The following is a 22,712-nucleotide window of genomic DNA, read 5'->3' on the forward strand; positions in this document are numbered from 1 at the left end:
TGTGTGGGATAGAGATTAGAAGGAACAGATGCTTTTTGGAAGTACCTTGACCTTAAAGAATCCTTGTGGAGAACCATGATAGCTTTGCTAAGGGGGCTTTGGGGCCATCCCATGACCTTGGTCACAGGACACCTCAGGCACACCTGGGCTCTAGTATTATTGTATGTTGCACATAATACATAGTGAAGGGCTAGGGCCGTGGAAGGATATGATGCTCTCCTCCCGTAAAACATGTAGATTAAGGTTGGGGACCTTGGAATGAAGAAATACTTTACATAACAATTTATAGATACATCTTTGTATGGTTGTTCCCCAGAAGCCAGCCAAACCCAACCCAGCGAAGCCAGCCCAGTCAGTCCATGACAAGAGGCTGATGAATAAAGAAGGAAATGATCAAGAGAATGTGTGAATGTCTTTTTCCTTACCCCCTCAGATAGAAAAAGTCTTAGCTTCGCCAGAACGGCGGATTTCCTCTCCAACTCTGAGCTGCCTTGTAGGCTGGTTCCCACACAGGCAGCAATAAATAAGTGCTCTTTTTAAAAACCAAAAATGAAATGCTTAGCCAAATTAGAGAGGAATGAGGGGCCTGGGTAAGTGGGTGTGGCCATCAGCAAAGCCAGTTGAGAAAAGGCAATGATCTTTGTCTCGTTGCAAGGGGGATTGGTATCCCCTGTTCTTCCAGCTGAGTAATGTGACCCTAGAGTCCTAGACCACCCACTCACTCACCTTTTAAGAGGTGTCGCTCCACTGATGCCAGGTCACTTACCCACTGATCCACAAGGAAAACATGGGATAAAGGGTTACAGACACAAGATTTTGGGGGACATCGTAAAATGGCACAAACCCCACTCTTTGCCATCTGCCTCCAAACTGCAGGTGTGGCTGGTCTTGAAGATGAGCATCGTGAAACTTACTAGCTAGGACCAGGCTCCGCACAAACTAATGGAGGCTTCACCTAGACGGCAGCTTCTTTCCCTCCACAGAAGTGCAGGGCCAAATGGCTGGTAAGGCAACTCCACAGTGGCCAGTACTCAGGTGCTGTCTGTCTTTCTGCTTCTACTAGTCTGTCCTGAACTTCCATTACAAAGCCCCAACTTGGGCCAAGATGACTGCTGGAGCACCAGCCGTTGCTTTCCAGAAGGAATGAGGAAGACGGCAAGAAGGACATCTAAGAAGAGCCATGCCTTCTAGCCCTACCTGCTGTCCTAGGAGACGCCTGCCCAGCCTGCTCTCTGGACATGGCCTTCCACATCTTTTTGTTTTGTCTTGTTTTTCGACACAGGTTTCTCTGTGTAGCTTTGCACCTTCCCTTGAACTCACTTTGGAGACCAGGCTGGCCTCAAATTCACAGAGATCCACCAGCTTCTTCCCGAGTGCTGGGATTAAAGGTGTGCGCCACCACCGCCCGGCTGGCCTTCCACATCTTATGAGTGAGCATGGTCGTACATTACTGCTTAGAAGGCCAGAAGGAAGAAAAAACAAAAAACAAGTGTCTTAGCTGGTTTCATTGTCTCCTGAATACATTAGAGGTTCTCTTCAGAAGGAAGCCGATCGAGGTTTCCAAGATGGAAGGCGTTTTCAGCCCACCCCTCCCCACTCAGGTCCTGTCCTCTCCAGGCTTCCACTGTGTCCCCTCAAACCTCCCGTTCTCGATGTTTGTGAAATGAATGACCCTGGATCAGGCCAGGCGTCTTCCCTCTGAGAGAAGGCATGAAAAAGATTATTAAAACCAAAAGACAAGGAGAGAAAGAATCATCTTTAACTAGGTGGGGGCAGACGAAGCTGGAAGCTGCCCAGCCTGGATGCCCTGCCATGTTAGGGCTCCAGGGGAGCAGGCTAATTGTGGGCTCCCTGCCATGGAGCCTTTTGAAACAGAAGAATTCTTTTGAAATGTGGTTAATTACCCCCTACCTGGCTTTAAGAAGACACTTTTTGCGTTTGAGGCTTTTTCCAAATGAGCCTAGCCTGGATTCCTGCCTTCTTCCCCCAGTGACTAATGGTGCAGAGAGGTAAGGGCTGACAGGGGGCTGGTGGGCAAAGGGGGAACAGCTGACTCCAGGGTGGCTCCTGCAGCCCAGCCTCCTGAGATACAGAGGGCTGTGTGCAGGGTCAGGGCGACGAGCCACGTGGTAGGTTGAACCTAAGGGTGGCTGTCACTTAAAGCAGTGACAAGCTTTTTCTCCTTTCTCCCAGCACGGAGGCTGCAGAGGACGATGAGGAACAGGTCATTGGGGAGGAGGAAGAAAAGGACTAAGAGGTGGACTTGGCTCTGGCTTATAAAGGCAGAGTCAACCTCCACGGCCAGGGCTCCAGAGAGGGCTGACCTGACTGCATGCAGCAATCAGCCCTGCTCCTCTGCAGAGCGCAGGACTGCAACAGACCCGATCAAAACGACAGAAGACAGGAGTGTACCTCAGTATGGAAGAGACCCAGGGAGGGCTGGGGAGATGCTTGCCGCAAAAGCATGAGGACCTGAGTTTGAGCCCCAGGACCTATGTTAAAAACAAACAACAAAAAACACCACCACCACCACCACAACAACAACAAACCCATAGACGTGTGATGATGCGTATTTGTAATTCTAGAGACAGGAGAATTTTGGGTGGTTCACTGACCAGCCAGCCCAGTGGAATTGTGTTTCAGGCCAAGTGAGAAACCCTGTCTCAAAAACAGGAGGATGGTGTCCTGAGAAGCAGCACCTGAGGTCATTCTCTGGCATGCATGTGAACACACACACACACACACACACACACACACACACACACACACACACGGGGGGGGGGGTGCATTTTTCCTAGGCTCAAATTTCCATAGAACCTGGATGTGGAGCACAGTGAGATGGAGGGAATGTAAAGAGATTCCTTGACACATGGTAAAGAACTTCTCAGCTATCTCAGCCTCTCGGAGGAGATATGCAAAGAAGTCTTGCAGGATGGGTAGGCGTTCACTGGGCGGACCAGGAAGAAAGTGTGCTAGTCCATGAGCCACAGTGTTGGTATAGCACAGAGGTGTGAAGTGGTGAGGGATATGAGGGATGAGAGTCTGGTTGAGCCTAGCTGAATATGGATGTGCACCAAAGATAGTGACCTGGAATAATACTAAAGAAATGCATAGTCCTGACTTCTGGGAGACTTCTGAACCATCCCGGGAACTGGAGCACCAACCAAAAGAGTCACTGATGGAGCAGCCCAATCAGAAGCACATTTGATAGCATTCTGCTTGTGGCCAGGAAAGTGGTCTAGGAATAAAGCTTTGCACAGATGAGTCAGGGGACCACTGCAGTACTCCGAGAAGGTGGTAGGATCCGAGTCATCACAAGAGACTTGTAGCACGGGATAGAAGGGCTGAGCAGAAGAGTACTGCCAGGCCTCAGGGACAGAGACACTGAGGAGGGTCTATGTCAACTCCCAGATTCCCGACATGGGTAGCAGGGATAGTGGTGATTTTATTAGCTGGGTAGAAGGAAGAAGGTTGACGGGGAAGTGACAAGTTTGCAATTTGACATTTCAGTTTTGAAGTGATGAGGCTTTATAGGAAGGCACATAGGAAGCTGTTAGATGCATGGCGCTGGAGCCGAACCTGAACCAGTGAGAGTCACGGGTATATGGGACTCTGTGATGTGCTTGCACAGTTACATCACAGCCTGTTGTATTTCTCAGGCCTCTAGGAATCAAGCCACATCCATAGGAGACTAAGTAAGCCTTTTCACAGGCTGGACTCTTCACTGGGATAACAAAAGAGTTTGGGTGGGGGGTCCCTAAGGAGGACCTTCTTCATTCATGTGATGGAGCATGTTGGAACCAAGAAGTATACTCAACATGAAATATAAACTTCTTCACTGAATTGTTCACACAGGGAGTGACACACTGATGAAAAGCTGGGTATCCTGAAGAGGCCCCTGAGTGGCCTCCAGCCCAACCCCTTGCTACAGGGACTTAAGAAAGCACAGAACCACGTATGGAAAGAGATCAAGATGGGGTGGTGTCAAGGCCATCATGAAGACCAAGGACAAAGGAGGAAGCTAGAAACAGGGCAAGAAAATGAGAGTCAAACTTGAGGCACAGAAAAGGTAGATCGATGGCCAAATGACCCAAGGACAGAATGAACCAGTGGATGAATGGCTCAAAGGCAGGGTGGGCCAATGATGAATGACTTGAAGACAGGCTAGAACAATGGACTAATGATCCAAGAACAGTCTAGACCAATGGATGAATGATCCAAGGATAGACTAGACTAATGAACAAATGATCAAAGGACAGGCAGGAGCAATGAGTGAATGATCCAAAGACAAGCTAGAACAATAGATGAATGACACAAGGATAGGCTGGACCAATGAATGAAGGATCCAAGGGAAGGCTAGATCAATGGATAAATGATCCAAGGATAGGCTGGACCAATCACAAGTGATTCAAGGACAGTCTAGACAAATGAATGAGTGCTCCAAGAACAGACTAGAGCAGTGGTTCTCAACGTGTAGGTCGTGACCCCTTTGGGGTAGAATGACCCTTTCACAGGGATCGCTTAAGATGATCAGAAAACACAGATATTTATATTAAAGTTCCTAAGAGTAGCAAATTTACAGTTATGAAGTAACAACAAAAATAATTTTGTGGTTGGGGGTCACCACAACATGAGGAATTGTATCAAAGGGTCGCAGCATTAGGAAGGTTGAGAACCATGGGCTAGAGCAATGGACAAGCAGCCGAGTCCTCCAGATAGCCCTACCATCTCCTTCAGTGACAGGGACCAGCTGCCTGCTCCTTCTGCTGGCTGACATCCATTCCCATCTGCAGTCCCCTCTGGGTACCTGGTGATATCTCTGACACTGTGCAGGTGGCCCTGGCAGGACAGGCCACTCCTTCCTCTCAGGTGGCTGAATTCATCTCATCAGATTCATTGCCTGACACCCCTAGAAATCGCAAGGCTATTTATTCCCCTCTCCAGCTGGAATCCCAAGTCCAAGTGCTAAGCCCACTTCAAGGGACAGTGTCAAAGTCAAGAGGTTCCTGTGTGACCCAGGCATGCAGCCCAGGGAGCAAACTGTGCTTGCAAAAGCGGTAATGGCCAAGTGCCAGTCTGGAGTGACCCATTTGGAAAGGGAATGGATGATACCTAAGCTAGGACAGGGGAGGGAGTTTGGGCTGCTTGAACCCTTCCAGAATGAGGGTGTATTGGGGTGGAAGGCTCTATTGGGGGATAAAAGAGGCTATCGGAACAAAGGACTATGTGATGGGAAAGAGAAGGCCCCTTCTCAGTTGGCAGCCTCCCTGCCATGGCAGAGACCATGGACCAATTATTCCATCAAGTTAGATATTAGAGAATCCAACTTCATTAGAGCTTCGAGGCGCATGAAACGTTAATCATGGAAACCTTGATATTCTGCAGGAGAGACTCACTCTGGGAAGAAAAAAACACACTTTCATTTTCCTTTGAGGTTAATAGAAGGCTAATTTGAAAGCACTCGGTTAATGAGAAAGCTAAAAATACACCTGCCGTAAGATCACATGCCTCAGCCCAGGCCCGGTGGCTGCAGCCTCCCCCAAGCACACAGAGCATACGAAGTCCAGAAGGAGCAGCTCCTCACACACAGAAGCCCGAAGCCTGTGTCCCTGGGGCTGCAGGGGCTGTCTCTCCCCTAGCCACTGGGTAGGCAGGAGGAAGAACAGTGGAGGCCCAGGACTGACCTAGAGAGGTCGCTGTGTTCTCGACATGAAGTGCCCAGGGCTGTAGGAGGAGGGCTGGGGTTCTGGACCACGTGCTCTCTCCTCCTCCCACTATAACTCACACACAAGGCACACAGGGGCAATGCCAAGACAGTTAGGGAGGCGGGTCCTCCCTGTGTGGAGGAGACAGGGCTCTGTCAGAGGATCCCAGCGGCTCACCAAGCCACTGGAAGCTGTTGAGGAGCAAGTGGTAGGGGACGAAGGAAGGAGAATGGTGTAGTCTGACTTAGTGCTGGCCCCATGAGCGCCTCTGTATGTGCACATGCGTGTACTTGTGTAAATTAAACCAAAAGAAACCGGAAGAGAAGCCAGAGACAGGTCTCAGTTGAAACAGTGTTTGCCCAGCATAGGTTCAGTCTCCAGTACTGCATAATCCTGGTATGGTAGCTCACACCTGTAATCCCTGTGCTGGAGAGGTGGAGCCAGGTGGATCAGGAGTTCATGGTCACCCTCAGCTACAGAGTTGTGAGCCAGAGGCTACCCTGTGAAACTCTGTGTATTAAAACAAAACAAAAACAAAAACAAAAAACAGCAGGGCAGTGGTGGTGCACGCCTTTAATCCCAGCACTCGGGAGGCAGAGGCAGGCGGATCTTTGTTAGTTCGAGGCCAGCCTGGTCTACAGAACGAGATCCAGGATAGCCAGGGCTACACAGAGACAAAACAAAACACAAAAACAAAACCAAAAATAAATAAACAAATAACAAAACAAACAACAAAAAAATCCCACATGTCTGAAAAAATGATGCTCTGGGATTTCAGACATGAGGCCACCCTGAGCATCTCCCCTAGTGCCTCATTTCTTGAAGTCCAGACAATGGATGTAGGTTTGAAGCTGGCAAGACCCAGAGTTGTCTCATGCTGTTACAGAGACCCTGGACACCTTCTTCTAGAGCAGAGGTTCTCAACCTGTGGGTTGTGACCCCTTGGGGGGGGGTGTTGCATATTGGATATCCCACATATCATATATTTACATTATAGTTCATAATAGTAGCAAAATTACAGTTATGAAGTAGCAACAAAAATAACTTTATGGCGGGGGGGTGGGGGGGTCACCACAATGTGAGGAACTGTATTAAAGGGTTGCAGCATTAGGAAGGAACAGTTGAGAACCACTGTTTCAGAGGTTGCAGGGGATCAATCTATGACGATCTCCTCATGCTCACTTTGGGGGTGCAGCTCCTACCAGGCTGGGATACAGAGGCCTCTGTCCCCCTCTTGCCTAGGTCAGTGACCTGATGCTGTTTCCAGAACACCCTGTGAGCAGATGTAGCAGAAACGCACAGGCTTGTACCCTCCTCACTCGCCCCTCCAACCTAGAGCCAACCAGGGAAAGATAGGAGCAGGTACAGCCAGCCGCAGGAAGTAGAAGGCAGTTGTACCTCACACGGGAACTTGGGGATTCCTGGGAATTCACTTTGGCTGAACTCCAAGTTTAGAACTTGGAGGGAGGTTGGTTAACCCATCCAACCAACACCTATGAAGGTCTGTGGTGAACTTGTTGTACCAGCCACCCACCGGGCACAGAGATGGGGTCTGGCTAGGATTAGGATGGGAAGACCCACCATGAATGTGGGTGGCACTGCTCCATGGGTTGGGGTCCTGAGCTGAATAAAGGAAAAGAGTGAATTGAGCACCAGCGTTCATCTCTCTCTGCTTCCTGGCTGAGGTTGGGTTAGGATTGGCTGAGTCAAAGTAAGCCCCGCCTTCCCCAAGTTTCTGTGTCAGCTCTTCTGTGTAGCTCAAAGCCAGGTGGTGGTGGCTCAGGCCTTTAATCCCAGCACTCAGGAGGTAGGGCCAGGCAGATCTCTGGGAGTTCGAGGCCAGCCTGGTCTACAGAGCGAGATCCAGGACAGCCACCAAAGCTACACAGAGAAACCCTGTCTCGAAAAACAAAACAAAACAACAACAAAAAAGTAGCTCATACCATGGGGAGACAGCCAGGGCCAGCATGGAGATTGTGGCCCCATATTCATGATAAGAACCACCTCACCTCTTCCGGGATGGTCACAGGCTGCTCTGAGGGGGAACCTGGAGACACAGCAGGTAATGCTGGCTGGCTGGAGGAGAAGAGGACGGGATGGAGCCAAGAGCAGAGGACACACAAGCTGCTTGGGGTAAAGGCAACCTGAGAGGTGTCTTCAGAGCAGCAGGAAGCTAGGGGTTAGGGGTCCAGGGAGATTAGACAGACCCTAAGGACTGGACCCATGTAGCCTTAGGAGTTAGCTCCTGAGGCCAAATGGCCCTGTGAGCGGTTGCTACAGTCCTTCTGTAGCCCTCTTACCCAGTGTCTTTCATGGACTAGAGAAGGGAATCTGGAAGAGGGGCTAGGGAAGATGGTTTGCTGGGATTGGAGCCCTCAAGTGGCACTCAGCTGCCTCAAGCCCATCAAGGGATGCTTCTGAGGCCTTCAGGTTTGCCCTTCCCTTGGGGGCTGCATGCCCACTGAGGTATGGAACTCCAGCCACCTGGGGATACATCACGCTACAGAATATAACTCTGTAATGTGCAGCTAATGTTCTGTGGCCAGTTACACAGAGGCATCACCAGGGGCAACAGAGGACAGATCCTACCCCTCCCCTCCCCTGAACAGCCTCCCAGAAACGAGATAAGAACCCTGGACTAGCTCTTGGGGCACCTGGAAGGACCCATCCTTCCTGGAACCCCAGTCAGGAAAGCTGTGGGTATCCTGGGCCAGCAGCCTACAGACACTCCAGGGTTAAGGTTAGCTCCCACTCTGCCTCCCTCCTAGTGGCTTGCATGTCCAGATTCTCTCCGAACTGCATCATGTTCACCCTTCGAAGACCCTATGGGAGGGAGTTCAAGGCTTTTCTTCATAGAATGAAGAAAAGTTGTCCCAGATGGAAACTCATGCCCTACCTTTCCCAGCTTTCCACCCCTCTGCCAAGATCTGAGGAAAGTCACTCCAGCTCCGGGAGCTCTCATGTCTTCCTCTGGGAGTATCTAATGGCAATTCCTATTTCCCAGGGATGCATGGGATTCCTGTGAAGGCAGAAGGCCCAGTACCATGCTTCAACATGGCTGTGCTCCACTGGGGCTCACCAAGAGGATGTGCCTGTTGGGTATGCACACAGAGAGAGTGTTCCAAGGAACTGGCTCACAAAACTTGGAGGGAGGAGCTGGCAGGCTGGAAGACTCAGTTCCAACGCAAAGGCACTTGATGGGGGAAATGCTCCTTGCTCTGGGGAATCCAGTCTTTCCAGCCTTCATCCGACTGCACAAGGATCACCACTTTGTTAAGTGAAAAGGAGCAGTGAATGTTGCAGACCTCCCACCCCACCCTAAGGCCTGAATAGTCCAGGCCAAGTCTGATTGGCAGGGGATGAAGGTGGGCAGGGAGCATGCGTGCTCTGAATTTTACCCAGACAGTTTTTCTGAGGTTAATCTCATCAAAAGAGAGAGAGAGAGAGAGAGAGAGAGAGAGAGAGAGAGAGAGAGAGAGAGAGGGGGAGGGAGAGAGGGGGGGGGGAAACGAATGAACACCTAAGGCTGGAGAGATGACTCTGAGATTAAAAGCACTGGCCGCTCTTCCAGAGGCCCTGGGTTTGGTTTCTAGCACCCATAGGGTGGTTCAGAACCATCTATAACTCCAACATCCTCTTTCGGGCTGGTACACAAGCATATATGTAGGCAAAATACTCAGACACATAAAGTTAAAAAGAAAAAAAGAATCACTCACACATCCTCCTTAGGGCTGGAGAGATGATAAGTCAAGAGCACTTGCTACACAGTCATGAGGGGACCAGAATTTAAATCTTAACAGCCACAAAACAAGCCAGGCATCCCATAAACACCTGCAACTCTGGCTCCAAGGGCTAGGACGACTTCTGCTCTCTCTCTCTCTCTCTCTCTCTCTCTCTCTCTCTCTCTCTCTCTCTCTCTCTCTCTCTGTATGTATGTATGTATGTATGTATGTATGTATGTATGTATGTAAAAGTACATCTTCTTTTAAATCCTCCACAGAAACATCCAGAATAATATTTGACCGAAGATCTGGGTACTGTGGTCCAACCAAGCTAACAGGTAATATTAACCATCGCAGCGGCAAATACTACCCCACATCCTGACATCAGCACCCATGAGTCTTTGTCATGGAGTGGGGTGCTGATAGCTGGTGTGTGAATGTGCATGAGGGGAATACAGGGGGCTCACGAATGAGCAGGTGGCATATAATTAGATGTCAAGGGACCAGTGGTCCAGGATGTCCATAGTGGGGAGAGCTGAGCTGGGACCACATGTATCACTGTTCCCATCCATCGGAGGCCAGAGTAGAGAGAGAAACAACTGGATTCAAATCTTGACTCCTGCCGATGACTCAGGAAGTACAGTGGCCTTTCCCAAGACCCAGGAAACATGGTGAGTCGGGAGACTGACTGACCACACAGCCATGAGCAGCTGCTGAGAGAAGGAAACACATTCTTGGCTGTGGGGTGGTATCCAGTCAGGCTCAGCCAGCCAGCCTGAGACGCCTTCCCCTCCCAACCTTGCAGACGCGACTGAAGGAGCACGTCCGATGTGGAGGAGAAACTTAATTAGGATTGGAAAAATGTGAATTCCAAGGCTTATTAAATTCATGATATTTTTACTTACCATGTACCCAGAAATATATTTAGCAAAGCAATTTACACCATCGCTGGCTGATGGATTGTGGTTTTCTAAGTTGGGTTTTAAGATGTAAATGGGCTCTAATCTGGGCTGGGCTGGGAGGCAGGAAATTTCCCCTACACAGACTGGTCCACCCCCAGCCACTCTGGGCATCCTCCCAGGATGGACTAGTGGCTCTGGGCTCCCACCTCTCTGCGGAGGCTCTTTGAGAATGCCTGGTGGGAAGAGAGATGGGGCAGGAAGCCCAGAGGCAATATAACTCAGGCTAACCACTATTTATCAAGGGCGTACCTCTGCTGAGCTGAAGCAGGGCCTCTATTTCCTAGGGACTGTCCCAGCAGTGGGGGAACTAAGGACTCTCCAGGCACCGTGGTTATCAGTGCTGCTGTCTCCTGGGCTCTCCTTCCTACTCCGGGCCTCAGTATCCTCATCCACACAGTGGAGATAATGGTTCCTACTGGCAAGGGGCTAAGTGCAGGGAGTTAGTTTAAAATGAGATTGTCAGTGAGACAATGAAAAGGCAAATTAGCTGTCCGAGATCAAATAGCTAACGCCAGGGTTCTAGAGCAGGAATAGACACTAATAGTCTCAACAGCAGGTGGGGTAGGCAGGGGCATCAGCACTCAAACCAGGCCTTTTCCGTGTCTTCCGCCTCTACATGCATCCAGGTTTAAGCAGGCAGTACATCAGCTTTGGTCAGATGCTCCCCCCCCTTACCTCACAGACCATGGCAGTACCAAACAACTGCTTCCAAAGAGTGCAGAGACTCCGCCCAGTCCCGGCATCCCCCAGGCAGGCCCGCAGCACTTCCCAGGCCAGCTCCTGCCTTCTGGCTTCTGCATCTGACTCCCTACTGGGGTGCCCTTGTCTGGAGCAAGGGCTCACTGGAGTAAGATGAGGGGCTGGGGTGGACATTTGTTTACTGAAATCATTTGCCTGAAAACTAGATTTTAAATGCAAAGCTGAACATGGGCCCTGATCAGAGGAAACCACCCCAGGTTCCAAGCTCTTGGGTTTCCCTGTGCACAGACAGCTGGCTGGGCTAGGTTGGGGTGTTCAGGAGCCCCCTGCATGGGAATTACTACTTCCCAGGAGAGAACAGGAATGTTGGCACGTGTCTGGGGCCAGAAATCCACTTGGGAGGGTGCTGAGAATCCAAAGAACCCTCTCCTTCCGTCACCTCCAGGGAAGGGTCAGCCATACTCCTGTTCCCTTCCCTGATCTCTCCCAAGGACCTTATGCTTTAAATGGACACTTCCACCAGGAAGCCACCTGGATCCCTAAGTAAAATGACGCTGTCTTTTCCAGACCCATGTTAGCCCTTCTTAATTCTGTGGTCTTGCAATTATGGACACATCTGTAGCTCACATCCTTACCACATCCAGATACCAGAAGTTTCCAGAAGGCAGAAACCCTTAACTATCTGTATGTAGATAGGGAGTGAATGTACATGCTTATGTGGGTATGCGCATGTGTGTATGTCAGCGTGCATGTGAACGTGGAGGCCAGAGTCTGATCAGGTGTCTTTCTCAGCTGCTCTCCACCTGACTTTTTGAGGCAGGGTCTCTCACTGAACCTGGAGCTCACAGATCCCACTGACAGGCCAGCGACCCCCCAGAGATCCACCTGTCATCTCCCAGCACTGGGTGATAGACTTGTGCCATAGTCTGTGGCTTTTATGTGGGTCCTGGAAATCCAAACTCAGGTCCTCACACTGTGCCATCTCCTCAGCCTCAAGCCCGTTGTCTTACGTTTTCTCCATCCTCTCTACCCGTTGCTTAGTTTGTTTAGAGTACTCAATGGCTACTCCAGGAACACTTGTTGACTAAAACGGAGACATAATCTTGAAGGGTACTTTTTAAATGATTTCAAGTAAGAAGAAAATCTTCTCTTAAAACCTACTGTCTGAGAAAAAATGGATACTTGGGAGGGGTGAGTATTGGCTAAGGGGAAGTTGTGAAGACAGAGCCGCTGACTGGTCTCCATGGTCACTCAACTGCCGCCTTCCCCTAGCACAGCCTCACAGACAGCTCACCCACTCACTACTCACACTTCAGGACATAACAGCAGCATCCAGTGGGGGCAGAGATACAGTTCCCTAAGAAAGGCCACCTACTGCCCTGGAAGGTTCTTAAGGACCCCATCAGGGGCTGCACAAAGCCTGATAAGGGACCCACAAACATTATATAGACCTAGAGTTAGGGAACTGGTGTTGGTAAAACTCCTTCCCTGTGGGAGATGTAAGCAGTGTCTACCCCTTCTCCCAATGACAAACGAAGGAATGATTTCACCAACGTTCACTCTGGGGAACCAGCAAGTTTACTGTGCTTCCCCCACAAAGCACAGCTAAGAGGCTACTTACAGGGGTGTGGGTGCTCCTGCCTCCCAATAGGTCACCCCGGAAAGCCTTTATCCAGCAGGAATGAGAATGCACCTTAGCTGCGTGGATGGAGCCCCCTCCCTAACCCCCCTCCACATATTCTAGCCCCTTTACAAGGCTTCGCACAGTTAGAGCAGAGTTGCATAGAATGGGTGGCAGGGAGAAAATGAACACTCAGGTGAGGGGCTTGTGAACCTCCAAACCCTCCATTAAGGGACATAAACACTCAACAAGTCCAGGGGTGGGATAATCCTTTTGTAAGAGTGTACAGGTCGACTTGCCAAGATGGTGGTTGCTTGCCTCAGGGGCCAGTCACTCACAACACCTGGCTGTAGAAATGGGAGCCAAACTCAGTAGCTCCCTAGTGAGAGCTGTGTATAGGAGTGACTGGGAAAGGGGTCTTCCCCACACAGCCTACACCTGACTCCTTGAACTGTCCTGCTTGGGCACCATGGGGAGCTCATAAAATAGTGTCACCACCTTGACTCCCCCAGGTGGCCCAATGCCAACCATAAGGGCCAAGGTGGACACTGAAGAGCATTCACCCCTAAAATCTCTCTCTGCTCTGGGTGTCCTCCTCTATTGCTCTCTACCTTGGTTCCACACGACAAAGTCTCTCACTAAACCCCCAGGATATGCCTGTTTCCACCCCCGGTGTGGGGGACACAGACATGCACAGCCACACCTGGCACGTTGCATGGGTACTGGGGATCTGAACTCGGGTCCCCGTTTGCATAGCCAGCGCTCTTACCCATGAGCCATCTCTCCAGCCCCTACCACAGTAGGCTAAATCTTTTCTCACACGACTAAAGTTGTCCAGTCTGTCTTGCCTCCTTCCTGCCTTGTCGCCTGTTTGCGTTGGTTTAAGGGGTGAAGTCTGACTGTCTGCACCCCAGCCCAGGAGACTGCCCGGCTCAGAAGGGAAAGAAAGATAAACAGACGTTACCGAATTAACAACTCAGAGTGAAACACTGGAGACGCAGAGGGACTGATCACGCAGCTGAAGAATCTGGAGGCTGAAGGACATAAATCCATCACTGATGTCAAGCTCCAAGTTTTAAATAAGTGAGGTCACCTCCTGTGTCCTCCCCAGAAAGCCCACCTGGCCCAGGGCTGTGACATTCTACAGTTTGGGCTGTCAGGATCGCCCAGGAGCCTGTGCCTCCTCCATGTCAGACCCTTCACCCTCTGCCATATGGATCCCTTAATCAGCTCGTCAACATGCCTTAGCACACCCCAGGAGTCGATGCACAGGCAGGCTAATGCAGAATGGAACACTCCAAGGTCAAGGGCTGGAGGCCAGAAGAGAGAGCTTTGGAGAAAAGTCATGCATTCAAAATAAGGGAGATGCAGCAGGTTTTCTTGTCCCTTTTCACAATCGTTTTCAACCGAAGATCAGCTCTTCTCCCTCCTGTGTCCCTTCGCGTGGAGACATTTTTGATTGTCGCACCTTGGGGAGTGGGTGCTACTAGCATATGGGCTTTTGTATTCTTTAAAACAAACACACAAAAACACATGATCTCATGTAGCCCAGGCTGATCTCAGATGAACTATGTAACCAAGGATGACCTTGAACTCCTGATCCTCCTGCTTCTACCTCTCAAGTGCTGGGATTACAGGCATGTACTGCCCTGCCCAGTCTGTGTAGTGTTAGAGATGGAATCTCAAGCTTCATGTATGCCAGGCAAGTACTCTACTAGGGCTAGCCACACCCCCAGCTGTGATATTCTGACCCCTCCTCTAGGGGGCTGTGGATTTTGCTGGAGCCCATCCTCCCACCTCATGCTCTCACCTTCCTTCAGAAAGAAACTTCAGGAGGATACCTGTTCCTTGAGCCAAAGGGTTTAGATACAGGAATAATATTCTGCCTGCCCTAGGAGCCTTCTGGGGTGGCTTGCCCTCTCAGAACCAACCGGGGGTGGATAGCCAGAGATCAAATGACTCATCCAATGCCCCTGCCTCAGGGCTGCCACAGCTTGAGGATAACATCTAAGGAGTTTTGTGTAAGCAACAGCCATGCCTCCACCTTCTCTCCGCAGAGAACCAGACAAGTGGGGTATCAGAGAGATCCCCGCTAAGCGTGAGGCTGAGCACTTGGTGAGTGGCTTTGAATTCATCCTTTGTAAGTTTAACTCAGAAGCCATGAGGGTTTACCTTTCCTACTGCGGCAGAGGCAAATGAGGAGCCCTAGGAACTAAGACAAAAGGAGTTCTAAGAGAATGACAGAGCCGCCTAAGGTCTGGGAAAGTGTAAGTATCTAAGCAATATGCACAGCCAGCTGGCGGAGTGCAGGTGTCTGCTCCCCTGCCTGTTTGAATATGCTGGTTCTAGGATCCCGAGGAATCGTCAGAGGCCTTAGGGCTTAGAGAAGACTTGGCTGGACCTGAAAGAAGTCAGCCTGTGGGGATGACAACTTTAGAATAACCTGGAAACACACGGACGGGTGCTCACAGACACTCTTTCATTCATTCATCAAATATTTATTCCTTGCTTATTATGTTCCAAGTACAAGGCTAGACACTGAGAGAATGGAGTTGCAAGAAGCCCCAGGAGAGAGAAAGGCTGGCAGATACAAGAAAGAGAGCTATCTTGGGAGCGAGGATTGTCAGGGCAGGGGTGAGATTGGAATGGGGGTGGCTGGCATGGCAACTGTCCCCTTTTGTCAAAGCCTGGCTACACCTGTTGCCTACCTGGGTCCTGAGTAACCTGTCTTGCCCCTCCAGAGTTGAGAAAGCTACTCAGTTGTCCCACCTCCGATCATGCCCCTGGCAGAGGATGTGCCGTCAACCCCAGGGTGGGGGAGGGGAGGGGGCACAAACACTCAGGACTTCACCTAGACCTTCTCCCTCCTTCTTACTTGGAAGTGTCTTCCCACCCCACCTTTGGGAGGCCACTGTTGAAGGAAGTCGCAGCCACAGGCAGGGCAGGTGGAAACCGAGGGGGAGGGAAAGCAGATCACAGACACAGCCACTCTACTCTCTCAGCCCAGGCAGCGCCTGCTCTCTGGCACTGACGATTTCATGTTTCCGAGAAGGAAGAGAACAAACGTGGAAGATAATTGTAGTGGAACGGCTGATAAGTAACGTTTGGTCTCCTTTTTACAACCATCCCCTAGGGCCCCATTATGGTAATTTTTCTTCTATAACTGGCAAATTGTATAACGAGTCAGATGATAAACCAGCAAGCAAGGCAGAAATTTGCATTTTAATACATCTGCTGGTTCCATCCCCTCCCCCCTTCAGTCTCTGAGGGGTCAGCACCTCTCTGATCCTGGGTCCCCCAGCACCATGCCCTCCCGACTCCTCGCCTTCCTCTCGGAGAATGACACTGGGACACACAATAAATACAGCACTTCAAATGAAAACGCGGTATCCACTTTCTCAGATATTATGGAAAGTAAACACAAGGCTGGGCCCCAGTTTGGCCAGCCAGGCCCTCCCCTAGCTTCATTGCTTATTATAGGCTATGCTCACTCAAAAACTTAAGCTGTGACTCAGTTTCCTTCTCTGTCAAATGGAGGCAATTCTAATACCTAAAATTGGTCTTGGTTTTGTCTTTTAATTTGTTTCTCCTTTGGAGTGCTGGAGAGGTGGCTGAGCAGTTAAGAGCACTTATTGCTTTCTCCGAGGACTCAGGCTTGGTTTCAAGCACCCACATCATGCCCCTCACCACTACCTATAACTCCAATTGCAGGGATCTTATGCCCTCTGGCTTCCATGGGCAGCTGCATGCACACAGTGCACATGAACTCCCACGAGTACACGCATATACACATAAAGATCCTTTTTAATTAATAATTTTTAAAATTTTTCTTTTGGTTATGTACAAAGTGTATATGTACGTGTTCATGCATGTGTATATGAGTGTGGGGGGGGGTGTGCATGTGTGCACGTATGTGTGAAGGCCAGGCTGACACTGGCTGTCCACTCTTCATCTTTTATTTTTTTGAGACAGTCTCCCATTGAACCTGGAACTCACTGCTTCAGGCAGACTAGGGGGGCGTTGAGCCCTAGGAACCTCTTGTCTCTGCCTCCCCAGTGCTGAAATTACGGATGCTGACCACATCACCAACTTTTTACCTGGGTGCTGGGGATCCGAACTCAGGCTGAGCCCTCTCCCCAGGCCCTATATGAGGTTTGTTCATTGACACCTGGTGGATAGCAGTTGTGATAATTATTCATTATTACAATAAATATTATATTATTAATATTTATTGATAAATTGACAAGTGTCTCTATAGCTTATTAATGGGCATTAATATTAATTATTAATAAATATTGATGCTATTAATTGTTGAATATTAATGATCCTGCAGTGGTGGTGATGGTTATGACTACTACTGATAAATAATTAACATCATTGATAATACATGATAGTGGTGCTAAAGATGATGGGAAGACTCCTGGGTCCATGGGGCTGTGATTCGACGTGATTTTAGTCAAGACTTGTAATGAAATCTGTCCCTGCAGCTCTCACACATTCGTCTGCATTGACACCACTTTCCTAGGCCATCACACTGCCTTTCCATTCAGACCCCAGGACTCCTGGAAGGGACTGGGAAACACTGGAAGTCAGGACACACACACACACACACACACACACACACACACACACACACACACACACACAAGCACTGTCCCAAGACGGTCCCATTCACCTCCTGGCCAAGCCCAGTTTCAGTCATTCTAGAACCTTCCACACATATGATCTAGCGAGAAGAATACTAACCTGAGTCACAGGCTTGACCTTGAAGCTCTGAGGCATCTCCTGTCCCTGTAATGTTGGGTAAGTGAGTTCACTTCCCATCTGCAGTGGGGAGCAGAATGGTGTCCACTCCGTACGGAGGTGAAAGGGTTAACAGAGGCTGTGCCTGGCACTCCAGAGACACCAGTTGAACTTGCCAGTTGTTGACTGCAGAGGATGACGCTTGCAGCCCAGCCAACTTTTCCAAGGTGGTTCCATTTGGCAGGGACGGGCTGTCCTTTCATGCTTGTAAGAGAAGCTGAGTGAGATCCAGAAAAGCCTGCCAAAACCCTGGGATTATTATCTTAGCCCCAGGAGTGAAGTCTCTGGGGACTGGCATGCCCTGTGGTTTGAATTTATTAGTCCCAGGCCCCTCCAACGGGCGGCCAGAGGGGGAGAAATGGTGTTGTCACAGCAAAGCTTTGTGAGAGTTATTTTTAGAATGTCTCCAACTCTTTGGGCTCATCAGAGGTTCCAAATCAGAGCAGGAAATTGGTTTGTTTTCACAATGTGATGAGATTTTTCAGTCCATCTCCCTGAGCTGAGATAGTGGCTGCTTTTCCTTCACAAAATGAGTCACAGCCTGTGATGTAGATGTCCGTAGTGGTGTCACAGCTTAGCTCACTTATTCATTCAACAAACACACACTGACTGCCTGTTACATGCCAGATCTGATCTCAGAGAACAAACTAGATACAACTCTCCAAAGTTGGAGACATGTGGAGCTTCTGTTCCAATGTGGGTAACAGAGACCCAAGAAGCAGGTGAGTGTTGTGAGTCCACAGTGGGATTGGGGAGATCATATCAAATCATCGGCAGGGACTGTGCAGAGTAGATTGTGCGTCCTAGTTCTCCAGATCTGTCCTTTAACAGAGAATACAACATCCTGGATCTTCACATATGTCTCTTGCACTCAATGTAATTGTAGTTTGTCTCTCTATTCCACATCATTCACTTGGGCCAATGGCTCCATGGTGCAGTAAAGACTTTCTATGCATTCCTAGGGCCGGATGTGGTCTTGAGCCTCTGTCCTTCATGTGTGATTAGCACATCAGATGTCTTAGTTACTTTCTATTGCTGTGACAAAACACCATGGGCAAAGAAATGTATAAAAAGAAAGCATTTAATTTGGGGACTTGTGGTTCCAGAAAGTTAAGAGTCCATGACCATCATGGCAGGGAGCATGGCAGCAGCAAGCAGGCAGGCATGGCGTTGGAGAAGTAGCTGAGAGCTTGCATCTGATCCACAAGCATGAGCCAGAGGCAGAGAGTTAACTGGGAATGTTGTGGGCTTTTGAACCCTCAAAGTACACCCTCAATTACCCACCTCCTCCAACAAGGCCACACCTCCTAATTCTTCCCAAACAATTTCACAAACTGGGAACCAAGCTTTCAAATATATGAGCCTATGGGGGCCATTCTCATTCAAAGCACAACACCAAGTAAATGAACACACAAGAGTAGAGTAGACATAACTAAGTTAACATCCTGCAGTGCAACCTAAACCACCTGGGCCACCAAGTCACCACCAAATCAGAAAGCACAGATAAGAACTAAGATGTTGTATAAGGACTCTGCATTGGCTCTCTATTGCTGTCATAATTAATTCCAAAAAAAATATTGGCTTCTCTCACACACATACACACACACACACACACACACACACACACACACACACACACACACCCCTCTTATTTCAGCTGTTCCGTAGATTAGAGGCCTAGATTAGCCCCAGGTTTCAAAAGGATAAAATCAAAATGTCTTACTGATTGGCCTCTTCCTGGATGCTGTGGGTGAATCAGCTTCCCTCCTTCAGGTCACTGGCTAGAATTCCTCATGTTTATAGGCTTCAAGTTCTCATTCCTGGCTGGTCATTGGGCAGGGCTTGCTCTCAGGAGCTAGGGGCTTCTGTGAAATTTGCATATGGCCCTTACACCTCCAAAGCAGCAGTAGTATATGGGAACTTCCCATGCTTGGACTCTGGCTCTCTGCCCTTGTCTCTAAGGGGCTTGTGTGATCACCCTGGTCAATTACCAGTATGATAACTTAGATAACCTGCCTAGTTGAAGGTTAGCTGATTACATCTATCTAGGCAGCCCCATTGCAACAATACCTCTGTGGTGATATACTGTGTACCCTAATAAAATTGACCTGAAGATCAGAGGACAGAACAAGCCCTAGATTAAACATAGAGGCCAGGCAGTGGTAGCACACACCTTTAATCCTAGCACTCAGGAGGCAGAGATCCATCTGGATCTTTATGAGTTCAAAGCCACCCTGGACTACATGAGATTGACTCAGTCTAGGAGAGAAACAGAACCAGGCAATGGTGGCACACACCTTTAATCCCGGCACTTGGAAGTCACATGTCTTTAATCCCAGCACTTGAGATCTCATGCCTTTCCTTGGGAAGCACACACATCTTTAATACTAGCACTAAGAAGGAAGTGATATGGCTGGGCAGAGAAAGATATATAAGGCATGAGGAGACAGGAACTAAAGCTTTCTGGGTGAAGAACCCCTTTCAGCTAGAGGCCTTTTGGCTAGGAAGCCTTTTCAGGCCGAGGAGTTGGTAAGGTAAGAAGTGGTGGCTGTGACTTGTTCCTTTGTCTCTCTGATCTTTCAGCATTTACCCCAATATCTGACCTGGGTTTTTTGTTAAAAGACCATTTAGCAATTCAAGCAACATACCTCAGTTAAAGTTATACAGGGAAAACAGAAGGATGGGGCTCTCGGAAAGCATCTTTAGAATTCTGTCTCTGGCAGCCTGCAATCTGTGGTTGTTGGGATTGTTGGACACGTCCTCTCACAGCAGAAACTAGCCCTCAGGATAGTCCAGATCAGACTGACGGAGACAATGACATTTGAACAAGGACATTCTTCCCAGTCTCTCTCTTCTCCACCAGGTTGACTTGAGCTGCTTCCCCGGCTTTAGCCCGGTCTCTGAACACAACGCCTGGGAGAGGGCAGAGCAGTATAGTAGAAGCACCTGGTCTCCAAAGAGACACGATAAGCAGAGAGATGTCACCACTCAAGCCGTTCACCCCATAAGTACCGGGGACGAGAGAAAGGCATTTTGTGATCTAAACCACTGACCTGCAGCTGACACAGCCCCATTGTAACAGCTTAGTCATTTATCCTAAGACAAAAACTATACTACAGAGTGAGTGCCCCGATGAATGGAAGAGCCACCTTCCCCTGAAGCATGTGGAAACTCAGTCAGTTTTCCCAAATAAATCCTGAAAGATTGCTGGGGAGAGACATATGGCCCTCACTTCTGGTGTTTATAAATACGAAAGTTGGATATATGACACAGAAGGCAGGGGATGGACAGAGTGGTAGAAAACTGAGAATGAAAAGAAATGCCTCTGATTAAGGACAGGATGATAAAGAAGGGTGTCTGGGAAGGCCAAGAATGGTTCTAGAAAACGTACTGTGAGAACCAAGATGGCTGCAGCACGAGCTTCTTCACCAGTAGAGCCGGATTGCAGGGCAGGGAGTTGTCAGTTTACTAGGAAGAAGTTGGGAGGTGGTAAGTGACATCCGGTTGGTCCCTGACCTGTATGTTGCCCCCTTGATACCTGACAGTATCGCATAGTAACTGGCCCAGAAATAGCTGTTGATGGATTGATAACACAGAGAACAGAATCTCTACCCTCTACCTCTTCCCAAAAGATGCTCCCAAATTCAACAGTAAAGCGAAGATGAATGACTTTCCCATGATGACATGAGTCCCCTAAATGTCACCAAGTTGGGTTTCTTATCATTCAATCAACACTCGCAGTGCTGGGTGCAGAGTGGCCGTAAAGGAGAATGAGGTATGACTCCTGTCATTAAGGAGCTTGCCTAGTCGGAGATGATATAAGGGATGCAGGTGGGAAAGCAGGACGAGGAGGAGAAATTGATGAGGACCATGACAGAGTAGAGAAAGCGTTCCAAGAATTCCAAGGAGAAAGATTACTTCCTGCTGGGGTGGGTGAGAAGGGCGGGGGTGAGGGTGAGGCAGAAAGGCAGGTATACAGGCAATGTGGAAGGTGTGGCTTTTGAGCTGACTTTTGGAAAAGATGGAGCATGGAGGCCCCCTGGCTGGCCCTGGAGAAGGTGAGGGTCTGCACCTGGCCAGGGTAGGGTAGAGATGGGTTGCTGTGATGAAGGGTGGTTGGATTGATGAGGAGTGTTAAGGAATGAGGATGTTTTCTGTATGTTCATACCACCATGGGAGCTCCCTGTTTGCCCCGAGAGACAAACAATAGAATACTTTATTGAGAAATTTCCAGAAGTGGGGACTATGTAAGGTCCTGTCCATTGTTCCTTATCCTGAGATAAAGCCTAAAGCTTTCAGGGCTCTCAGAGATGTCTGGGATGGTCCCCGCCCTCCTGAGCAGCATCCGTGACTTCATCTCCAACAGGGGCGAGAGCAGGTGTCTCATTGCCACAAATCCCTCTGCCTGCTTTCCCTCCTTGAGTCCAGTGTGTCTGACGGCTACCTGTTGGGGACAGAGTCGCTGGCACACCTGTGTTCTCCTAGGAACGAACTGGAAGAAGAAGCAGATGGCCATGGGTCCCTACCTACCTGATGTGAAGATACTTCCCCTTCTCCCACCCCCAATCTCCCCCTGTCCCAGGCCTCTCCACATGTGCCCAAGACAGCACCCCCCTGACCCCACCTCTCTCAGCTGGAGAGAGAGAGCTCAGCTCAGTTCAGCAAGCAAGAAATACATCAAACTGTCTAGTACCAAACTGTCAGGAGGCAGAAATCCTCAGAGAATGACAAGGGCCTCTCACAGTTCAGGAGCTGGTTGGGGATAGTAGGGCTCCTCACTTTCTCTTTGTTGGTGGAAAGAACTGAGGGCAAAGGAGGAGGAGACACCTTGATCAGATCCTGAGTGCCAATGGACCCTGAATGCCAATGGACCCTGTGTGGGGACTTCTCAAACACCCTTGACAAAATGAGACAAACTGTTCCCTCAGAAATCCAAGCAGGACGGTGTTAATAACAACTCCTCCTGGGGTGGGAAACACGAAAAATAATCAAAGTTCTTGAGCTTGTGCAGAGAGGCACAATGTTCTCTGCTGTGTGTAGCAAAGGTTAATAAATGCTGGTGACACGGGGCAGCTGCTGAGGACTTGCAGGGAGTGGGGACACTTCCCAGAAGGAGACCTGTGCTTGGGTTTGTGCCAGAGGTCAGTGCACCCTGTAAGGTTAGCTCTTGCTGTTCCTGTCCTTCGATCACCGGCTCCAG

Source organism: Peromyscus eremicus, chromosome 8a, assembly GCF_949786415.1.
Source record: "Peromyscus eremicus chromosome 8a, PerEre_H2_v1, whole genome shotgun sequence".
NCBI lineage: Eukaryota > Metazoa > Chordata > Mammalia > Rodentia > Cricetidae > Peromyscus > Peromyscus eremicus.